The 19,638-nt window shown below is 43.0% G+C and overlaps 1 pseudogene; it reads left to right on the forward strand.

Moving 5' to 3' along the window:
* The window catches only part of LOC143380092 (leucine-rich repeats and immunoglobulin-like domains protein 1), a 69,326-nt pseudogene extending 53,810 nt beyond the window's left edge, over positions 1 to 15,516 (forward strand).
* The last annotated feature ends 4,122 nt before the right edge of the window (positions 15,517 to 19,638 follow it).

Genomic DNA, 19,638 nt, shown 5'->3' on the forward strand with positions numbered 1-19,638 from the left:
TCTGGCTGGGCACAAATCACGAGTCTCCACACAGCTTGTAGATTCAAACAGCAATTCTTTATTCCCGAACTCACACCGGCCGTCTACAAACACGTTCTGGGGGAATCCACGTTCTCTGCCCAAATCCACTTCTGCCCAAATCCACTCCACATGGGCTTCTGTCTCCCAAAATATACTGTCTGACCCTAAGCACTCAAGAGGAACTCAGCAGCAGGATACACCCTATTCTAAAGGGGGAACACCCTAATCTCCTATTATGCTAAACTGCCCTATTCTAAAGGGGGAACACCCTAATCTCCTATTATGCTAAACCGCCCTATTCTAAAGGGGGAACACCCTAAACACGGATCCTGCCCTGGTCCTTGAGCAAGGTCACCTTTCAGAAGTCCTTCCACTAGACAGCATGGAAGTAAGCTGGCAAGGAATTTGTCATACCTACTTGGCTGATGGCTCCCAGCACAGGCCCTCCACTCTCAGCCCACATCCAGAGACAGCACACAGCCAAGTGCACTGCATGGCCAGGAGCCCAGCCAGGGTGACCGGGGAGACTCTCCCCATCATCCTTGCAGTGGGACTTGGGGACAGGTGGCGTGAATGTGCTAATCCATCACACACCATGGGTCAGAACATTTAGGCTCTCTTCCTTCTCTGAACCTCATTTTTTGTTAAAAGCAAATGTGGTTTTGTCCATGTTGCCGGATTGTTAGCTGAGGCTTTTTATTAAGGCAAAGGCTGCTGGTGTTGGTATCTGTGCATTTTTCAGTAGTGATGTTTTAATTCTGCCAATATAATATTACATTGGGGGACAAAAAAGACTAAGTTCTCACCCTTCAGGGCTATTTCTACTGAGGAGCCAGAGCAGGCCTGTCCACACCCTTCCCTCACACAGACGGGACTGGGCGTAGACTACATAAGATTTAGCCCTAGACCTGGGTGAGTTTTCACTTTTGAGCCCTGTAGCTAACCATCTTATGAGTGCCAATTCACTGAAAATTACATTGAAACAAATAAGGTCCTTAAAAAATCTCAAAGTACATTTCTTTAGCCAAAAGGCTGAAGGGGAGATATTAGCCAAATGGCTACCTGTTTAAGATGTTCCTATCAGAGGTTAAAATTTTTCCAGAAGATAAGCACATTCAGAGTTTTGTCCTCAACAGTTAACTTATTAATGTTACTTTCACAAAATATGTGAATCTGCTGCTTCTGAGAGGCAATGTGAAACAGGAAGTATTACTTTTATGTACAGAGTTATTTATTTATAGAAATTTTGGTAAATATATATTGAAAATCATGTAAAATATTGGAGTGTCTAACAAATGGCATTGAAGTGTCTTTAAGAAAGGTTGATTTATAAGTGTTGAGCATCTGGCTGGGCTCATTCCTTCTTTTCCAGAGATTACCTTATCAATGCAGTCATTCTACTTTTAATATTTTCCCCAATAGGGGGAAATTTAGGCAAGGCAGGATCATGTACTATGGCTCCAGGGTAGACAGGACACTGTTAGATTCCTATGTTTTCTCTCTGAATTTTTGTACACATGCACTTCATTAGTAAAGCCATAAAATCCAAAGTACAGTGACTTTTCCATCTCATCTTTCCTTCCAGGGATGACTCCACTAAGAAGACGAAGCACTGCTGTTTCCAGCACTGGTCCAGGTCGCGTCTGAGCCTGGAGGCAGCGCAGTGGAGCAGGGATCAGCCTTCCTGAGGGACTGCATGCCCCTGTGTAGCCACTGGAGCTGCAGATGCCCACTTCCTCTCACACACCACATGGGTCACTGGACCACGTGTTGTTAGGTGCCACCTGAGGGTCATTGAACACAGCGCCTGGTTAACAGGAAGAATGCCTGTCTGCACCTGCCGGAGGTGCTTTTTAAACAGAGCTCTAACCTTACACCACAGGAACTGACCCCAGGGAGAAATGCCCACATGCACAGCTTTTGTGCCCCCACCCCACTTCCCCCTTCCCCTTGTCATTCTTTTCAAATTGTAACAATCTCTCTACAGCATCCACCACCAGGTGGTAGGAAATGACAGATCACATACAGATCAAATGCAAGCTTTGCCAGGCTGGCTGTGGCACTGCCAGGCACATTTATTAAGGGGTTCAGAGTCCCACCGTGACACACTTTCTTCTTCGTGGCACCCTGATGACGACTTCGGCCAGTCTGACCCTGGGTACCAGGGTCACAGTCACAGCAGCTTTGGGCTTCAGCACAGCTTCTGCTGCTGCCCAGAAGGCAGGGCTCTCACGGGGCCCCCTTTCTTCATGGAAGTGCACAAGTGGCATCCACCCAGGAACTCTCTGCCCATGTCTGACAGCCGGCAGTGGGTCTGGTCGTAGGCACCCAGAAAGATGAACCCTCCCAGGCTAACAGATGCCATTCGATGGAAGACACCCACAAAGAATCCAGAGGAAAGAAGAAGAGATTCACAATGAATCTGTGTCAAACTGGTTAAACTCCAATGCCCACAGTGTGCTAAGGGTGGCCAATTTGGAGCCAGTGAAGACCTGTGACCATGAGAAGACTGCTACTCTGAGCCTCAGTTCTCTAGGACTTGTGCTGGCGTGAAGACTTACAAGGACCCACTGAGTGCAGACTCCAGCAGAGGTATCAGTAAATGAGAAAATGAAGTCTAGAGAGATGAAAAGGACTCAGGCGTTCTGGTCCAATAAGCACCCCACAGCTGGCTGAAAAAACAGGCTCTTCCAAAATCTGACATGGGCCACAAGGGTAGAGGATACCATTCTCTGCAATAGTCCGGATGCAGCCTGAGCCTGGACCTACTAGAAGCCTGAAGCTGGAAATGAATGTGACTACCAGATGCAAAGAGAGATTTCTGGGCTTTGAGGAGCTGGCATTCCCCATGGAACCAGGTGCTTTGGATTCTTTCCTGGCTTTGCCACTAGCTGCCCCCAAGACCCTGAACAAATCACTTCCCAGGGATCTTCCTCTGCTTGGGTGGAAAACCAACAGTTGTCTGAGGGGCCTGGACACACTCAGCATGGGCCTAAGGACACGGGCTTACTTATCTTGATCAGATTTCTTCTTCTTGCTTTTGCTTCTTGGGTCATTTGGATCTCCAACCTTGACCTTCACCATCCCCAACCCCCCTCTGGCTTGTTTTGGGCCCCTTGGGGTTCATAAGATTCCTTCCCCTTCTTTTCCTTTTGGATGCCACTTGCTTTGTCTGCCTTTGATGTCCCTTTGGAAGGCATGGAGGGCTTTTCTGATAAAATAGCTCCCTCTAAGCCTTCCCTGATCTCTGGCTGCTGCTTCTTCTTGATCTTGGGGGTTGACTGGTCTTCTGACAACTTCCGTTTCAAGCCTTTCTTGCTGCTTCCCTTGGTGGCATCTGCTGAGAGGGGACTTGGGGTCACAGACTATTGGGAGCTGGGACAAATATCATATGGTGAGAGCTGAGAGGATGCAAGGGAAAATGCTCATCCTTTTACAATGCTATAGACAGGAGGGCAAGGTCCAGGGGTCACTCTGCCCCCAACATGCTCCAAAGTTCATGCCTTCTTCACACATGGACCTTACATTCAACTTAGAGCTCTTCTGTCTTCTTACTCAAATCCTCCACTCAAATAAGGGTGGGGAAAAGACTACAAACCCAGAACCCAGAATGTTTAAGTGAGGCCCTCTCTACCTATGAGATGAAAGGGAAACCAGGAGGGAGAAGGAATCTTTTGTCAGGCTGACCAGAGCTGGGTCAGAAGATCTGGTCTGTGAGTTTGACTTTACCACCAACATACGTAATTCCATCCAGAAACTAGCTCCTCTCAAAAACTGTTTCCCTGCTTGTAAAATGAGTAAATGGATGAATAACAGGTCCCTCTGTAACAAACTGCAGATTTAAAATAAAAGTGAAGGGCTTGTAGACACTCGACTCCCAATCCATCGACAGAGAAGTCCTTGGCCTTTCCAGTCCCGGGCTCTAGGCTCCTTGGGGTGGGGGCATTGGATACACAAGTGGTGACTGACTGAGCAGATCTACTGCCTGCCAGAGTGACTTCTGGTGCCGCCTTTGTTTACAATTTTCCACACGTCTGCTTAGCATTTTGTAATTGTGTGGTGACTACACAGGCATAGAAATCCTTCTACACCCCCTTCTAAACTGTCTCTTTGTCACACCCACATCTAACACAGAGAACACTGGGGAGGAAAGTCAGCAACAATCTGCTGCTGTCCCAGCCGGTGAAGCTGTATCTTGAAGATCAAAGCCTGGGTCTCGACACTGCCTCAGACCACAGCCTCTGACCTAGTCAGAGATCTACACCATTCTGGGCTGAACATGCGTAAAGTCTTACATGCTGGGCTCTTCAAAAAAGCTCAGTGGACTGGCTCTGGAGGTACTCACATTAGGAGTGATACAGGTAAGCATCCAGGTCACACCTGGCTGAGGGCAGTGAGCCTGACTGTGCCCACAGACCCCTGAATCTTCTCTCCAAAGGCCATGTGATCATTTTCTGTGTGCCGTACCTTGCCATGTCCTGGAGTCGTCACCCTCTGCAGGGCCTGCTTGAGACATACCTAAAAGCCCAGGGTGGCCAGGGGATGGTCAATGCTTTACAGTGTGTCAGAGTTGCTTTGGGCTGGTCCATTACCAGCTCAGTCTTTGTCTGAGTCACCTTTAGTGCCTATAATCCACAGCATGATTGTGTGTGTTGGGAAGAAAAGTCGGAAGGGCTGGCTGGAGAGAGAACCGTGTACTTCACAAGTCAGGATGCCGCTTCCATTAGGCAGATGTTCTCCTATAGCTGCAAACTGCTTCCCCTCTTGGATACACAGGGTCCTGGGCTGCCAGAGCATGGGAGCTGACACGTCAGGACAGGCCCTACCTGCACTTTGAGGAGTGTTGCTCTGTCTCACTGGAGACCCAAACCCCTCATTTCAAGAGACCATGGTAGTAGACTGGACCATATTGGTGGCACTATTGCTACAGGAGGACAAAAGAGGCTCACTGCCTTTTCCTTCCATGGCTTACTGTCCCTGACTTACCTGTTTCAAGGGGAACGATGGCTCCTCCATGCTGAGATTCCAGTCTGCCATATGGGTCATCTTTGTTCTCCAGAATATGGGAAGCAAAGAGTCTGTGTGCCTTTTTGGTGAACTTTGAGGCCGGGGAATTGGCTCGGAGAAGCTCCTGGTTCACATAACCTTGGAGGAGAAACTGAAAATGCCAAGTGTGAAAGAGGCTGCAAGACCACCCACCCAGCTCAGAGGTAAGGCCTGTGGAGGAAGCCAGCCCAGAGTGCTCAGACTCAGGCAGATTGAGTGGGCACTGAGGCCCAAGGGTGACTCAGCCTTCAGAGTGCACCCCCTGATCTGTTTAGTCAACACACATTTTAGACCTAGGGGACTGTTCCTATAGGGCACTTCAATTCCCACAGGGATGGCATGCAGAGTGGTTCCACTCACCTTGGCCTTTTCTTTCATGCTTTATGACAAATCTGGCTCAACTGCTGAGGCATTGGTAGATGCAAGTTTAGGGGCTACAAGACACAAACACCCCTGGATGAGCCACATGGGCCTTCTCCTCTAAGAACAGCAGGCAGGTTTCATTTCAATAAACAACTCTTGGATGTGGATTAGAGGAGAACTCATTACTGGCGTGACCCCGAGCTAGTGGACAGATGCCCCCCCTCATAGGACCCCCCACCCATGAATTTAAGCTTCATGGAGCCTGTGACAGTTTAAAAAATGGCTGGTCTCAAACACAGTCCAGAACGTGAGAAATTCCAAGTTGTTCCACGTCCGGAACCCTGCCAGCAGAACAGCAGCTCACCGCAGATGGGCGGAATTGAGCGCTCTGGAGTTCTGGCTGCATAGAAATGCACAGTCTCAAATTCTGTGGAGATAGAATGCACCAGACAGACTTGGTCCAGTGCCTGCGTCTCCACAGGGCACCGGATCAAGGACTGATGTTTGGACTTAGTGGAGAAACAGCCCTATTCCCTCCTCCTCACTGGACAGGGACACTCCAGTGTGAAAACGGGTGGTCACCATTTTGGAAAATCTACCTCATCAGCTTTGGGCAGATCTAACAGGCAGCAAGACTGGCGACAGAACAGGTGTGCGACCCCCGTCCCCACTTCCACCCAGATGTGATAACTCAAAAACTTTTCTCGCCAGCTCTCGGTGGGCGTGAAAATCAGAACTGAATGAAACTGAAAAGGTGTCTGATCTCCAACTGTCCCTTCCCCCAGCTGTGATAACCAAAACCTTTCTCGCCAGCTCTCGGTGGGCGTGAATATCAGTCCAGTGAAACTGAGAAGGTGCCAGATCTCCAACTCCACATCCCCAGTTGTGATAACCCCAAACCATTCTCACCAGCTCTCAGTGGGCGTGGCTATCAGAGGGAATAAGTCAGAACAGGTTGCTGGTTTCCAACTCCCTCTCTCCACAGCTGTGATGATTTGGTGACTACCCAACAAAGAGAGCGCTCAGTTGACCACAAGAACGGAGCAGCCAGGGCACCACACACCCAGAGTGAACCCAGAGCTGTGGAGAAGAGTCCCAGTAATTGGGGCCTGGTGAGCAGGAGAAGTGAGGGGGATAGAGACCAGGAGCAACCCAAAGAGGCCTGGATTGGAGAGACACCTGGCAGGGGAGGGAGAGCCGCCCCACACGAATTGCTTCCTACATCCTGAGGGCAGAGACTCAACCTGTAATGCACAACACCACCTACTAGAAGAGAAGAAAACAGAATTCTAGGAGTGCATTTTTTCTTTCTTCTTCTTTTGTTTCTACTTTTCTTCCTCCTTCTCTTCCCCTCCCAACATCCCAAGCATTACTATTTCTACTACATGTAATTTACTAAATGCAAATAGGTGAATTGTTTCTATGCTTCTTATAATCCTCCCAAGTACTTAGCTACCCCAAAATACTCCTGTCTATTCTCCTGTTAATAACCCCCTTCATTAGAGTTCTCCTCCAAAGTAGCTAAGATATATTAACCCCCATATCCTCACATCTTTCCCCATAAACATAAAGTCCTACATCCAACCCTCAGTTCTCTATATGCCACCAGAATCTGTATGCCTTTTATGAAGCTAATTAATTTATTTTAAATTGCAATGAAACCCAACATCTCTAAACATTGTCTCCCATCACCAAGGAGAGATCTTGGAGCTATAGAAAAGCAACACAAATTTATAGGAGAAAAGAATAACACAGCAGTCACACAGAGTTGGAAAGAAATGTGAACATGAAAAAAAAAAACAAGGAAAAAAAGGAACACAAACAATGCAGGAAAACTCAACAAAAGAGGAGTTGGTAGCTACAGCAGAAAAAATGTCAGATAAAGATTTCAAGACATACATGCTACAGATGATCTGGAGTCTCAAGGAAGACCTTAGACAGCAAATGCAGACAATGAACGATCACTTTGACAATGAATTACTGAAACAAATCCAAGAAGCAAAAGATCAACTCTACAGGGAGATAGAGGTTATACAAAAAAACAAAAGGAAATCCTGGAAGTGAAGGGAATTATAAACCAAATTAAAACTCAAATGAGAGTATCACCAGCAGAGTAGACCAATTAGAAGTCAGAACATCAGACAATGAAGACAAAATATATCATCTCAAAAAGAGTCTAGACAAATCAGAAAGGTTGATAAGAACCCAAAAGCAGAACATACAAGAAATTTGGGATAACATTAAAAGACCAAATTTAAGAATTATTGGGATAGAGGAAGGTATAGAGGTACAAACCAAAGGAATGAGCATTCTGTTCAATGAAATAATTTTAGAAAACTTTCCATACATGAAGAATGAAATGGAAATCCAAATCCTAGAAGCCTACAGGATGCCAAATGTACAAAACTACAAGAGATCCACACCAAGACACATTATAATGAAAATGTCCAACATACAGAACTAGGAGAGAATTTTAAAAGCCGCAAGAGAAAGGAGGCAGATTACATTTAGGGGTAAACTGATTAGGTTAATGGCTGATTTTTTTCAACACAGACTCTGAAAGCAAGAAGATCCTGGGACAACGTATTTCAAACACTGTAAGATAATGGGTTCCAACCAAGAAGCTTGGATCCAACAAAATTAAGCTTCAGGTTTGATGATGAAATAAAAACCTTCCATGATAAACAAAAGTTAAAATAATTTGCACCTAGAAAACCAGCACTGCAAAGCATCCTGGGCAAAACAATCAATGAAGAGGAAATGAAAAACAACAATGAAAATCAACAGTGGGAGGTAGTACAGTAAAGGGAAAAACCAATCAAAGAGGAAAAACAAATCAAGTTAAATAACAAAAATAAACAAACATGGCTGGAAGTACAAACCATATCTCAATAGTAACCCTGAATGATAATGGCTTAAACTCACCAATCAAAAGACATAGGCTAGTAGTCTGGATTAAAAAAAATCCAACAATATGCTGCCTTCAGGAGACTCATCTATTAGGAAAATACATGCACAGACTGAAGGTGAAAGGTTGGGAAGAATCATACCACTCACATGGACCTCAGAAGCAAGCAGGGGTGTCCATCCTCATATCAAATAAAATAGACTTCAAGCCAAAGTTAATCAAAATGTATAAAGAAGGACATTACATACTGCTAAAGGGAACCATTCACCACCAATGAATCAAAGGCATTCCTGTAAAATCATTAATATATATGCCCCAAACAATGGTGCAGCTGTGTTCATCAAACAAACTCTTCTCAAGTTCAAGAAACAAATAGACCACAACACAATAGTCAATGGTGACTTTGACACATCTCTCTCACCACTGGACAGATATTCCAAACAAAAGTTGAATAAAGAAACATAGAACTCAATAACACAATAACTTAGATGTAATTGACATATATAGAATATATAAACCAACATCAAGCGGATACACTTTTTTCTCAGCTGCACATGGATCCTTCTCAAAAATAGACTGTATATTATGCCATAGGGCAACTCTTAGCAAATATAAAGGAGTAGGATATTACCATGCATTTTATCTGATCATAATGGAATGAATTTTGGAAATCAAAGATAAAATAAGGAAGAAAAATTCATACATCACCTGGAGAATGAACAATATGCTACTGAATGAATAATGGGTTACAGAAGACATCAAGGAGGAAATTAAAAAATTCTTAGAGATAAATAAAAACACAGACACAACATATCAAAATCTATGGGACACTATGAAAGCAGTATTAAAAGGAAAATTCATTGCATGTAGTTCATTCCTCAAAAAAAGAAAAAGCCAACAAATAAATGATCTCACACTACATCTCAAAGTTCTAAAAAAAGAAGAGCAAATCAGTAGCAAATGCAGTAGAAGGTAAGAAATAATTAAAATCAGAGCTGAAATCAATGAAATCGAAATAAAAGAAACAAATGAAAAAATTGACAAAACTAAAAGTTGGTTCTTTGAAAAAATGAATAAGATTGGCAGACTCTTAGCCATGCTAACAACTAGAAGAAGAGATACAACCCAAATTACTAGCATATGGGATGAAAAAGGCAATATCACAACAGACACTTCAGAAATACTGTGATAATTAGAAATTATTTTGATACCTTATACTCCAATAAAATAGAAGATAGTGAAGACATCGGTAAATTCCTTGAGTCATATGATCTGCCCAGATTGAGTAAGGAAGGTATACACAACTTAAACAGACCAATATCAAATGAGGAAATAGAAGTCATCAAAAGATTATCAACCAAGAAAAACCCAGGACCGAATGGATATACAGCAGAGTTTTACAAGACCTTTAAAGAAGAACTAATACCAATACTCTTCAATCTATTTCAGGAAATAGAAAAAGAGGGAGTACTTCCAAATTCATTTTACAAGGCCAACATCGCCCTGATTCCAAAACCAGACAAAGACACATAAAAGTAAGAAATTTTCAGACAAATATCTCTAATGAATATAGATGCAAAAATCCTCAATAAAATTCTGGAAAATCAGATGCAAAACATATCAAAGATTGTGCACCATGATCAAGTGGGGTTTATCCCCAAGATGCAAGGCTGGTTTAACATATGGAAATCAATAAATGTAATTCATCACATCAAAAGAGTTAAATATAACAACCATATGATCATCTTGATAGACGCAGAAAAAGCATTCAACAAAATACAGCATCCCTTTCTGTTCAAAACACTAGAAAAACTAGGGATAACAGGAACATACCTCAATATTATAAAAGCTATCTACACTAAGCCTCAGGCCAGCATCATTCTAAACAGAGAAAAATTGAAGGCATTCCCTCTAAAATCTGGAACAAGACAGGGATGCCCTCTCTCACCGCTTCTATTCAACATAGTGGTGGAAGCACTAGCCAGAGCAATCAGATAGATGAAAGAAATTAAAGGTATAACTATAGGAAAAGAAGAACTTAAACTAGCACTATTTGCTGATGATATGATCCTATACATAGCAGACCCAAAAGATTCTACCAAGAAACTTCTAGAACTAGTAAATGAATTCAGCAAACTGGCAGGATATAAAATCAACACCCATAAATCAAAGGCATTCCTGTATATCAGTGACAAATCCCCTGAAATGGAAATGAGGAAAACTACCCCACTCACAATATCCTCAAAAAAATTAAAATACTTGGGAATCAAATTAACAAAAGAGGTGAAAGATCTATACAATGAAAACTATAGAACCTTAAAGAGAGAAATAGAAGAAGACCTTAGAAGATGGAAAGATATACCTTGTCATGGAAAGGCAGAATTAATATTATTAAAATGGCCAAATTACCAAAAGCACCATACAGGTTCAATGCAATTCCAATCAAAATCCCAATGGCATTCCTCACAGAAATAGAAAAAGCAATCATGAAATTCATCTGGAAAAATAAGAGACCCAGAATAGCTAAAGCAATTCTAAGCAGGGAGAGTGAAAGAGGTGGTATCACTACACCAGATCTTAAACTATACTACAGAGCAATAGTAACAAAAACAGCATGGTACTGGCACCAAAACAGGCGGGTGGGCCAATGGTACAGAATAGAGGACACAGAGACCAATCCACAATATTACAACTATCTTATATTAGACAAAGGTGCTAAAAACATGCAATGGAGGAAGGATAGCATCTTCAACAAATGATGCTGGGAGAACTGGAAATCCATATGCAACAAGATGAAATTGAATCCCTTTCTCTCACCATGCACAAAAGTTAACTCAAAATGCATCAAGGATCTAGGAATCAAACCAGAGACTCTGTGTCTAATAGAAGAAAAATTTGGCCCTCATCTCCATCATGTGGGGTTAGGCCCCAAGTTCCTTAATAAGACACCTATAGCACAAGAGTTAAAACCAAGAATCAACAAATGGGACAAATTCAAAATGAGAAGCTTTTTCTCAGCAAGAGAAATAATATGAAGGTGAATAGGGAGCCTACATCCTGGGAACAAAATTTCCCCCCTCATACATCAGACAGAGCTCTAATCTCTAGGGTACACAAAGAACTCAAAAAGTTAGACACCCCAAAAAAATTAATAATAATCCAATCAACAAATGGGCCAAGGACCTGAACAATCAATCAATGAATACACGAAAAAAATGCTCACCAACTCTAGCAATCAGAGAAATGCAAATTAAAACTACTTTAAGATACCATCTCACTCCAGTAAAAATGGCAGCCATTATGAAGTCAAACAACAACAAGTGCTGGTGAGGATGCGGGGGGGGAATGTACACTCATACATTGCTAGTAGGACTGCAAATTGGTGCAGCCAATTTGGAAAGCAGTATGGAGATTCCTTGGAAAGCTTGGAATGGAACCACCATTTGACACAACTATTCCCCTTCTCAGACTATACCCAAAAGACCTAAAAACAGCATACTACAGGGACACAGCCACATCAATGTTTATAGCAGCACAATTCACAATAGCTAGACTGTGGAAGCAACCTAGATGCCCTTGAATGGATGAATGGATAAAAAAGATGTGGCATTTATACACGATGGAATATTATTCAGCACTAAAAAATAATAAGATCATGGCATTTGCAGGGACATGGATGGCATTAGAGCAGATTATGCTAAGTGAAGTTAGCCAATCCCTAAAAAATAAATACCAAATGTCTTCTCTGATATAAGGTGGGAGACTCAAAATGGGGGAGAGAGGAAGAGCATGAGAAGAATATTACCTCTAGATAGGGAAGAGAGGTGGGAGGGAAAGGGAGGGAGAAGGGGAATTGCATGGAAGATGGAAAGAAACCCTGTTCAATATACAGAACACATGTATGAGGATGTGAGGAGAAAAAAAAGAAGTGTGTCACATTAGATTGGGTAGAGAGAAGTGATAGGAGGGGAGGGAAGGGTAGTGGGGAAAGGAAGGACAGCAGCATAAAATAGGCATTATTATTGCTATGTATATACACGTGACTGCATGAGCAGTGTGATTCTGAACCTGTACACTCAGAAAAATGAGAAATTAAATCCCATCTAATTCAAATGTAAAAAAAAAAATAAAATTAAAAAATTAAAAATAAGTCGTTCAATGAGAAAAAACAAACAAACAACTCTTTTGCTACTGAAAGCCTGGGGCTGCTGGGAGAAGCAAAGGCTCATGTCCAATTTGGGAAAGAACTGCAATCTATTAGCCATGGCTGTCAGAGAACACGGAAGCTCTGTGTTCCTATCCTGAGGGTCTCTGCTCCCCGGTTGCATGAAACATCATGGCCCCAGAAAGAAATAACTGGGTCACCTCCCTGCCACCAACTATCACCAACACTGCACAACACTGGTGGGTTCCCTTCACAAAGGACACCACACCATAGCCCTGAAAGTCGCTTGCAAGTAAGGACAGTGGAGCGGGGTATAAAGTCCTGTCATGGGGCATTCACCTAGCACTCTTGAGGCCTGGGGCTTCCAGGTGATCTTCCCTCAACCCCCCACCCCCATAGCAGACACAAGAAAAGAAAAAGGCTTGCTAGTCAGGCAGTCAGCCCTCGTCTCTAGGGAAAGCTACCTGGAATTCAAATGACTTCCAATGCAGAAGTCGCTGAACCATAATTCATGCAACAAAATAGTTGTTGATTTTATAGATTCGATCTCAGATAGAAAGAAAACGATTACTAATTTGCTAAAAAGAATGTTATTGAGAGGAATACATAATCTTCTTTTCCTGGAACTTGTCTCCATGTCTATTTCTTTCTATACTGATGGAATACTTTAAAGAAATTCATAAGTAGAGGGGAGGAATACTGAACCACCCAGCTCAGTCCATTATCACCTTGTAACCAACTTTATTTCATCTTTGTCTCATTTACTCTTCCCGAAATCCTGTCATTTTGCCCACTCATACTTCAACATATTTTCCTCAATGTGGCCTCTTTCAAAAAGTATATTTAAAATTCCATTATCAGAGCTTTAAAAAATTGCATAGCCAAGCCAGGCCATTGGCACATTCCTGTAATCCCAGCAAGTTGAGCGGCTGAGGCAGGAAGACTGCACGTTCATCACCAGCCTCAGCAACTTTGTGAGACCCTTTCTCAAAAGAAAATATAAAAATTGGCTGGGGATGTGACTCAGTGGCTCAGCACCTCTGGGTTCAATCCCCAGCATGAAAAAGTAAAGTAAAAATTTGCTTAGGCAGTCATTAACAAATTTGACCATTTCTGTTTAATGCATAAGTTTGTACTCATGCTTTCAATAGCGAACACTCATTTGAGCCTATACAGAAGAGAGGGAGTTTTACAGGGCACCCCCCAATAGACACATGCAATGAACAAAAGGAAGCAGGAGAAAAATAAATCTTCCAGATTCCTTGTATATGCTTTTTCTAGTTCAAAGTGTACTTGTTTTGCCTTTATAAATTAAGAAGTTGAAGTTATATATATATATATATATATATATATATATATATATATATATTCAGTGTGATCTCAAACACATTTCAAAGCAGTCTGAGAATAAATAAGTAAAATAATAATTTACTTAATTATAGATGAAGAGAGTATGGATGATTTTTTTCTTTTTCTTTTTCCAAGCAATTTTCCAACATTCTAAATTCAATTAAGCTCCTCCTCCCCTGTTGTGAAGGTTGCCACACAAGTGCTCTACAACTGAGCAACATCCTTTTTTTAAAATTTTGAAACATGGTCCCACTGTGTTAGCAAGCCAGCCTCGAACTTCTGATCCTGCTGCCTCATATGCTTCTGAATCGTATAGTGTATACTTTATAATGAATCCTGCCTTTCTTTTGAAATCAAAAATCATATTAAAGAATTCAAGAAGGTGAAAAAATTAGGAAACTGTGTTTTATGTAAGCAAAAAAAAAAAAATGGTAACACCATGCCCAGGAGACATAGCCCTTGCTCTGGAGAGTCATGGCTGCTGCTGTGAAAGCGCAGGGAGACTTGATGTCAGGAGAAGGGAAAGCAGTGGCATGTACAGAATCACTGTGCTGGTGCTCAGAGACCAATGCCTGGCACAGCCCTCCAGACCAGTATGAGGGAGGAGATCAGGACTCCTGAGAAAGCCCCCAGGTCCACACAGAAGACAGGTCTGAGAAGCCCTTTATAGTGTTTCCAACAGCACTTCTGAAAATGTGGTCTTCTTCCCACCCCATCAAGATTTGTAAAAAAATGCAGTTTCTGGGTACTTCTGAAGGGCAGACGATATGCTACATGGACCCACCTGGTTTGGGGGGTTTACCCCTGCATCCCTAGTGACTCACCACAGCTAAAAGGCTCATCAGATCTGTTATGGCTTTTAAATCTCTCCCATTAAAAGGTTTGGTCTTCCCAGGACTCCCACTAGGGGAGAACCTAGGAGGGTTTCGCACCCAAAAAATCCACTATCCCACTGGCCTTCCCAAGGGTGCAGAATATAATTTTGTATTCTGCATTTTCAATCCTTTATTAAAGTGCTTTTATAGTTCTCATTTGGTCTTGAACATAACCATGAGTGATCAGTAACATTAAGGACAGCAGCAGTGAACTGTCTCTGACGGTGCTGGTTCATGCAGGCACTTCTTAGAACCAGCTGGATCCCCACTAGCACCAAGGATGGGGGCCAATCTGGGGGGCCTAAGTCCCCTAGCAACAACCCACATGCAGGGCTCTTACTGGCTTTGACAGCCTCCTCCTCCTCCTCCTCCTCCTCCTCCCCCTCCCCCTCTTCCTCCTCTCCCCTCCCCCTCCCCCTCCTCCTCCCCCTCCCCTCCTCCTCTTCCCCTCCCCCTCCCCCTCCTCCTCCCCTCTCCTCCCCCTCCCCCTCCTCCTCTTCCTCCTCTCCCCTCCCCCTCCCTCTCCCCCTCCCCCTCCCCCTCCCCCTCTTCCTCCCCCTCCTCCTCCTCCTCCTCCTCCTCCTCCTCCTCCTCCTCCTCCTCGCTCTCTGAACCGATGGTGATGTTAAACCCTTAGCTTTTCTTGGCTTCAGGGCTGGAGCCTTCTCTGACTTCAGCTCTGGCTGAGCTCTGTGGTTCTGTAGGACAAGAAGAAATGCCTATACCAACCAGATGGCAAGACATTTCTGGAAGATGAGAGTCAAATCAGTGATGAGGACACAGTGTAGATGGATTTTGTATTCAGCATTCTCACTGCTTTTGTAAAGTGCTTCACAGTTCTCGGTTGGTCTTTAACAAGCTTGTGAGACATTTCTATTCTTCAATGATTGAACCCCTTAATGTCCCCCCGACTACAGACACCCACACATGTGATGGGACATGGCTTCCTGGAGGAAACAAGAGTCTCCAGGGAGCTGTTTCACACCAGACTAGTAATCTAGTTTATCCCATGAAGATTGCTCTGAGGTATCCCTATTAAAACCCTTCAGCCCATCCAGACTTTCTGTTCCCAGTGCTTATTAGATGTCCAAAACCGTGAAAGGCTGAGGAAGAATTTGTTTCTGCAAAGAAGAAACACAAAGAACCACAATTGTCACCTGACACTGTAAGGACTCTTCTTGGGGCAAACTATCCTCTCCTTGGCCTTAGAGCTTGCATAGATAGGTATTCAGAGAAGACTCCTTTGCTCTAGTACAAATGTCTGCTAGGTCTTGCCAATCTTCTAGAGATGGGAAGTGCAAGCAATTCTACTGGCAAACCCTTCTAACACAATGTGTCAGTCAGAGGCATCTTTGTGAGGCTGGAGCTAAAATATTCCCAGCTAGCATTTATCCAGCCTCCTGGCACGAGCCAATCTTAGAGCTCACAAGGCATTTTTTCCACCCCTGATCTTTTAGAAGGCCTTCAAAGGACTAAAGAGTCAACTCTCAAAGCACAAAGTGGAGCCCAGATACTCACGCATCCAGAGGGCATGAGTGGAGCCCACTGGTCTGTGGGGAAGAGGCTGAGCCCATGTGGTACTGGGTTCTGGTAGAAGACAGGGAACCAGGTGGAAATGAAACCCTTGGAAGAGATGCCCCAGGGAGGCAGTTCCCCTTCTGCCCTGGTGAGCCCCAAGAAGTGACAGCACCTGCCTCTGGAGTGTCTGGCGTCCAGGCAGAACAAAAGCACGTGGGCATAGACCAGGGCCATGGGCAGTGGTGGAGGCAGCTGGGAATGGGGCAGATGAGGTACCGCGGCCCTACTGAACCCAGGCAGCAGACCAAGGCCTGTGTGAGGTGCTCTGCAGCCCACCAGAGAGCCCTCCATCTTACCAAGAACCTGCCCTGCCTCCAGGGTTTTCCTGTGGCAGGAATTGACCCCCTCCCTACAGGGAGTCATAAGGTTGTTCTTGCTTCCCCAATGTTGAAGAATAACACCAGAAAGCACACGCCGAGGCAAGGTCAGAGTAGAAATTAGAAACTTATTAAAGGACAGCAGAAAAGACTTCTCCCGGAGGAAGAAGGGGACCCAAAAGGTGGGAATCCATGGAAGGGCTGTTCTTTCCCCTTTTTATAGTTCTTTCAGTGATGGAATGTAGGTTGGAGGCCTACAGGTGGGCTTAATTATCACCTTTTGGGATGGGCTATCTCCAAGTCTGTTGGGGCTGTTTCCCGGGCTCCATTAACACTTCTTTGAGGTGGACTTTGGCCCAGGGCCTTTTCAGGACTTCATTAACATTCCATGAGTTGTCCTGCGTTTTCCCTGAGTCATTCCCAGCATGGCCTCCATTTTAGATTTCACTCGATATTAGACCCGATTTACCTGACCACACTGACTACCTAACTTTAAATCTGGCTTCAAAAATGTCGATGTTTTATTCTGATTTACAAATCATCTGAGGATGGAAAAACCCAACATTCCTTTTTCACTTTTAACTTGAAAAATAAAAAAAATAAAAGATTCAATTGTAGTATGTAATATAGATATGACACAATCATCCAAAATCATATTTTCAAGGTCATATAGATCTCTGACCTAGTGTTCATGATAGTAAATGAAAACTTTTAAAAGCTGTAATACCAAACAGGCATGATGGTGCATGTCTATAATGCCACCTCTGCAGGAGGCTGAGGCAAGAAGACAACAAGTTTGAGGCCAGTCTAGGCAACTCAGCAAGGCCATCTCAAAATATGTAGAAAAAAAAAAAAGACTGGGGACTTAGCCCAGTAATATAGTACTCACCTAGCATATTCATGACCCTAGTAACACACACACACACACACACACACACACTCACACACGCACAAATATAATACTCAATTGTTATCAAAATAACCACAATGATAACATCATCACCATCACTATCAATTTTTGGTAGCCTGGCAGGAATTCTCTCAATTTTTACTCCTAATCATATTATGAGGATGTCTGTACTATCATCCCACTGTACAGAGGAAGAAACACCTGGCTAATTTTGAATAGAAAAAAAATTATACATCCATAATATACATAAAAATCTTGAGAGAAAATATATTAACACAATGTTGAAAGGATTGCATGTTTAAAATATTGAGCCAAGGAAAATATAATACTAAAATCATCAACACTTGTTTGATTTTACATTTTTTTAACTTTATATTAATGTTGAGCAATATTTATTTAGGAAATTCAATAAATATTTTAAAAGTAAATAAGGTTTATCATAGAAAATCACTTAGTATTTAGATAATAAATGCTCTCCTGAATATTTTTGAAGCTTTGGAACTAGGAGAGTCCACTTGTATGAAAACAACATTTTACATTTTTTGGGGGTAAAAGGGTTTGAACCCAAGGGCACTCAACCACTGAGCTACATCCCCAGTCCTATTTTATAGTTTCTTTACAGACAGGATCTCACTGAGTTGCTTAGCACCTCACTTTTGCTAAAATTTTAACCTGTTAAATTAAAAATACCTATGAAAAATATGGCTAATTTGAAATGTTTGAATATATTGTCATTGATTTTTTAAATCAAAGTGTTAGGAAGAATTTTATGATACATAATGTGTATGAAAAGAAACTTGAGGAAAGGACACAGTATTTGGCACCAAATATGAGCAAAGTGCTTTGGAAAATCATGTGTGGGATGCAAAAATGAAAAATACATAGTTTATGTTACTCTGAAGTATTTAAGTTCTCGTATCACACATGAAGTTTTACCCAAGAGAGACGGAAGCATGTGCATGTCAAATAATTTGTACATAATCTCAGTCATCAGTCATGTGTGTTAAATATGATAATCTTTTATATTGTTCCCTTATAAAAGATGTCTATAAGATTGACTATCTTGAATCCATCTTCAATGGAGACAGTGAAAAACTAACCCAATCTTCAAATTATGTCCAATATACAGTAGCAAACTAGATTTACCTTGTCACTTAAAATGAGAATATGGAGAGAGAGAGAGGAAACAATAATTTTCAAGTCAATGGGTAGCAGGAAACAAGAGATCAATTCCTGAGACATGGCACAGCAAAGAAGGAAGCCTTATGATCTACTCAACTTAGTTCATTCCGAGTTCCCAGGCCATCAATTTGGACAATGAACATTGAGGGACCAGGCTGACTCCTGGATTGAGGATCTGGGGCTTAGATTGCAGGGGAAGAAAATGACTAGAATTCGCAGCACATCGGTTAAGAAGTGTGGGGACTTATGCATAGAGACATGCTGGAACCGTATTGGGGATCTCCCTCGATTTTGTGTTTGATCAGTAGATATGTGTAAATAATTTGGGAAAAGAAAAAAATCAGAATGATGAGAGATCACAGTGTCCAGCACTCACACAGGTCTAGTAATTGTACCCTGATTCACCTATTACATAGGAAAATGTCATGATTTATTGTACCTTAAATAGAGTGCACAAAGTTCTTCCACTCAGTGGTGAGAAATAAATCTCATTAATGTTAGCATTACCCCATTCTCAACTAAGAAAACTGGAAAAGGATAAATACCTTTCTGAGTAACTCATTTTCATCCTGGAATAAAGACCTCCACCGCTAATGATGGTCCTCTGTGATCAGCAAGGACTTGCAGCCAGACTCTACCCCAAAGTAGACGGGAGCCTGGGCTAAGGCCAGTGAGCAGAACCACCGGGACTGGGCCCTAGGGGGCTCACAGCAAGGATGAGCGTTCCCTTGCTGTCTCCGGGCTGCAGGCTGGTGATCCTCTGTGTGTGTGTGTGTGTGTGTGTGTGTGTGTGTGTGTGTGTAGGGGGGACACAGGTCCTGAGAAGAACTGAAGACCTCGGTGCAGCTGTTGTGGAAGGACAAGGAGTCTCAGCTCCATGCGCTGACCTCCAGCTGGCCTGAGCTCTACTCCATCCCAGACTA

Source organism: Callospermophilus lateralis, chromosome 14, assembly GCF_048772815.1.
Source record: "Callospermophilus lateralis isolate mCalLat2 chromosome 14, mCalLat2.hap1, whole genome shotgun sequence".
Taxonomy (NCBI): domain Eukaryota; kingdom Metazoa; phylum Chordata; class Mammalia; order Rodentia; family Sciuridae; genus Callospermophilus; species Callospermophilus lateralis.